This window comes from Gastrolobium bilobum, unplaced genomic scaffold (assembly GCF_033153095.1).
Source record: "Gastrolobium bilobum isolate Gb01-03AN ecotype WA unplaced genomic scaffold, APGP_CSIRO_Gbil_v1 utg2798, whole genome shotgun sequence".
Classification (NCBI taxonomy): Eukaryota; Viridiplantae; Streptophyta; class Magnoliopsida; order Fabales; family Fabaceae; genus Gastrolobium; species Gastrolobium bilobum.
Genome location: NW_026898492.1, coordinates 2551 through 7257, shown reverse-complemented (window position 1 = coordinate 7257; position 4707 = coordinate 2551).

The following is a 4707-nucleotide window of genomic DNA, read 5'->3' as shown; positions in this document are numbered from 1 at the left end:
TGTTATTTACGAGTACGAGGTATTTCAGATTTTATTTTAGTGTTGCAATTACATAAGGATTGTTATTAAAATAAAAAGTTCATCCACCATGAGGATTAGCCTTGTTTATTTGAAGAAAACAGTTTATTGCTTCTGCGATTAATTATTGCAAGCTGCGCTTTAAATACCATTTGTATGTTAATACACCGGCTGCAGACGGGGTGTTACAGGGTCCTTTAGGTTAGGTTAAGAGAATGGCTCTTACTTTAAAAAAATGAAAACAAAAAGAAAGGAGAAACATAAGTCACGTTACCTTCCAATTGAGTTTTCTTTTGCTTTTACATTAACAAAGTATTTTATTTAGCATTATGCTTTGTGGGTCTTTGCTTACTATTAGTTCTTTTACTTAAGTAAATAAATAAATATTTTAATAAAACTCCACGCAACGATCAATAATGTTGATTGTATGGCTCCCTATCCTCAAACGTTGTCTATATCGTAAGAGTCTTTGTATAGTCGAGCTATCCTGGACTCTGTGCAAATGTGGATTTTAAAAAAATTATTTTATCAATTTCTCTAATACCAAATTACTATTTAAAAATCTATTTTACATCTCTTGTAATTTATACAACGATCAACAGTGTTGTTGTGTGGCTCACCATCCTCAAGTATTGTCTATTCGTAAGAGTCTTCGTATAGCCGTGCTATATTGGACTCTGTGCAACACATATTTTAATTTCAAAATAGATTTCTTTATCAATTTCTTTATGATCAAGATGCATCTTAATAAATCTATTTTAAACTTCTGTTAATTCACGTGACGATTTACGACGTTGATTATGTGGTTGGCCACCCTCAAATGTTGTATGCTTCGTAAGGATATACGTATTGCCATGCTATTTTATACCCTGTGCAATTGTGAGTTAACTTTCAAAATTTTAAATTTAACAAAATCATAAATCTTTCTACAGAATGACGTAACTTCGAGTTCCTCATTGTATTAGAGGATACGTCGGAGTGGAATTTCTCTGTCAAGCTTAAAAGAAAACTTTTAAAATAGTGTTTTCTTTTCATGTAAATATTTTTATTATTCATCTTGTTTTGTTTGGGTTAAACAAATTCTCTAGAATTATTAAAAATTTGCACAATTAATTTAATGTAACCGTTTTTTAAACAAATGAGTCAGGGGTGCAGTGAGATTAAGTTTTCACCCTTCACTGTGCATAATTAGACTCCCGAACCTTGATTCAAAGACCAGTTTGCTAAAATAAAAGGTTTTCCAATTTCTTTTCAAAATTAAAGAAAATTGGTGGCGACTCCATGTTTTTATTTTTAAATTAAATTTTGGGTCGTTGCACATATCGTAGTGGCCAAAATCTTAATCAGATTGATTTCTTTATGGCTAGAAGAGAAGATAGAATTTTTTGTGTCAACTGTAAAGTCTATCCCGGAGAGTGTGTTGCTACACAACATAAGCTGGTAGTTCTAGAAGTTCGATTTACCAAAGTACTTAAAATGAGGAAGAGGGCTCAAAATCCAAGGATAAGATGGTGGAAGCTAAAGGAGGAAAAAGGTATAGAGTTCAAAGAAAGAATGTTGCATGAAGGACCATGGGAGTTTGATGGAGGAGCAAATAAAATATGGAATGAGATGGCTATGTGTATCCAAAATGTGGGAAGGAGGGTGCTGAGAGAAAGTAAAAGAAAATGATTTTGTACAAAGGAAACATGGTGGTGGAATGGAGAGGTGCAAGAAGCAATTAAAAAGAAGAAGGAATGCTTTAGATCTTTGCATAGAAGTCCCAATGACGAGAACTTGCAATAGTTTAGATTGGCGAGAAAAAATGCGAAGAAAGAAGTGCAAGAAATTAGAGACAAGGTTTTCGCTGAATTATATAAAAATCTGTGGAGCAAGCAGTGGCGGACCCATGATTTTTTTCTTGGAGGGGGCGAAAAATCAAGTGTTTCTGATGCTATCCGGCAAGTATACCGTTTCGCATAAGTAGTAAAGTAGTAAGAAAGATCGTCTCCTCAGGGATTGAAAACCAAGTACTAAAATAATCAGTCACTTTAAGTTGAAAAACTTAATCTCTTGTTGGGAAAATTAAATTGAATCTTAGTAACCATAAAAGTAAAAGCTTATTTTTGAGTTTTTGTATTTTTAAGAATGAAAAGAAGAATAATAATAATGGAGTTGGTTTTGAAAATATGAGAAAGAATTGCAGTTAGGGAACACTCTCCCTATGATCCCCACTTATTACTTTGGATTGATACAAAATACTTATTTATATAATTTCTCAGATAATTATGATCTCAATATATTAATAGTTAAATCCCAATCCCTTGGTAACTTAACCCTTTAACCTCACTTAGAATCCTAATCCCTTAGTAGCCCCTCATGAGAATTAAGCAATGAACACAATAATTCCAACATCTGCAATTAAATATACATCTATCCCTAGTATGCATACCAATAGTTATCTTATCTCCTTTCGAGATCAGAAACCCCAATATCCCTATTTAAGGTTCTAACCCTCAAACTATTTTCAACTATCAAATTGATCAGGTTTAATAAAGAAAATATCAAATACGCACAAGATAAGATAAAGAAATTTATATAAACGAGTAAAATAATTTAAATCAATCCGTCATAACAAGATCACATAGGGTTTGTGACCCTAACTACAATAAAAGAACTTAGCCAGACATAATCATATCTGACATAAACAAATATTCAAAAGAAAGCATAAAAACTATAATTACTGGAAAGAATAGAGAAGAAATCTTGATCTTCAGTCCTCTACTGCTTGCTCCGAGTTGTGAATTGGTTGCCTTTGTTGTGCTCCCAAGCTCCTTATTTATAACCACCGGCATTGAGCCCATCCAAGAGTTTGTATTTGATTTAAACTTTGTTTCCTTTTTTCATGTAACAACCTTGGAGATTTGATTGATAAATTAGAATTTCAAATCTTTATTGTATCTTGATTCAATCTTATCACAAATCATCTAATCTTATCTCTAATTTGGATAGAGATCTCATTGCTGAATCAAAAACTTGATTTTTAAATCTTTTTCTTTTCCAAAATTGCCCCGTTGCAAAACACGGGATCTGAGAATTCGCAAACTGATGCTCTCAGCGTCAAATTCACGCTTCAAGCGTGAACGCTTCTGTCTGAAAAATTCCTTCCACGCTGCCAGCGTGAGATCCACGCTTTGAGCGTGGATTTTGATTTTGCAAAATCCTCGTTTTGCTCCAGTTTGTTTGCTTTTTCCTACAAAATTAGCATAAAATCAGTATTCAATCCTTGATTAAGATTTTGACAAATTAACAGTGATTCTTGCTCTTTTTCTCAAGATTTCATCAACATTCTTTCTCTTTTTGGCTCAGATTTCCTTATATGCTAGGCGCATATCAAACAATTCCCAGATTAGGACTTTGCTGTCCTCAGCAATGTAATATATTCAAGTTATCAGCAAAGAATAATTCAGTGAAAACATGGAACACAACATCTTAAGAATTCAGACTGCTATGCATGTATAACTCTTTGTTAAAAACTCCCAACAATGCTTTTCAGTTATGTCAAGAATTAAAACTCCAGCATGAATATTCCTCATCAGTTATAAATATACTCTCATTACGCTCAGTGTTTGAGGGTTTCACACTTATTCCATCAGTGTAGCAGTAATTCCATAGGCTTGAACTTATTCTCAATTCCTAAGAATGAGGAATCCATTTGTCATGCACAGACTGATCAAAAGGTCTTTGATAGGTTGTAACTTGGCCTGGTTTGGGGGTGAGAATCATTTGGTCGGAAGCTTTATTGGAAAGATTGAAATACTGATTTTAACAATACTTCCTTCTCTTCTTCATTATGCCTCATTTTACAAACTTGGGATTCTTTTCCTTTATTTGCTACCTTTTCCTTTCCTTGTTTGCAGATGTTTTCTTTCTTTTCTCTTTTGAGCTGCAATCCTTCTTCTTTTCCTTGTTCAACTACTTAACTTTTCCTTTTGAGAAGTACTTTGATTTTTCTTCTTTTGTTCAGCGTTCAATCTCTCAAGGTGTGTCAAGAGGAACAAGATTAAGTAATTTTTATCAGGTTGAAATGAACTGGTTTAAGGCTCAAAGGGGCTTAACAATGGAAATTCTTATGGGTAGGCTATTTGGCTCTAAGTTAATAAGAATAAAAATGCCCTTATCATTTTAGTTATGCATGACAAGCCAAAGAAACAGTTCAAGTTCTAGAATCTACTACAGTGAGGCCTCTCTAAAATAAAATTCTGTTTAGGCTCAAATCCTCACAGTTAAAATCCAAACTAGAATCTCAATTCATTGTTTCACATCAAGCATTATCAAACATTTTAGCAAAACAGTTATAAAAACGAGCAGTCATCATTCTCAGATTAAAACAAGTAATTGCTCACAGTTATAATGCTTCATCCAACTCAATCTAATTACTTACTGAGTAAGCTCAGAACATTCTGGAACTGCTTGTTTTAGGAATAATCTAATTTTTTTTTTCTGAAAATAAAAATTGAATCTAACTCAAAACAGCAAATAAAATAAAAATAAAAATTGAAGGTTAAAATATCTCCCCTTTTTAGAAAATTTTCTGTTTAGACCGTTCTTTCCGTGGTGTAGTTCTTAACAGGTCTCGCATACAACATGCCATGCGACAATTCCCAGATTAGAATGTTGCTGTCCTCAGCAACAACTATACTAGTCGGA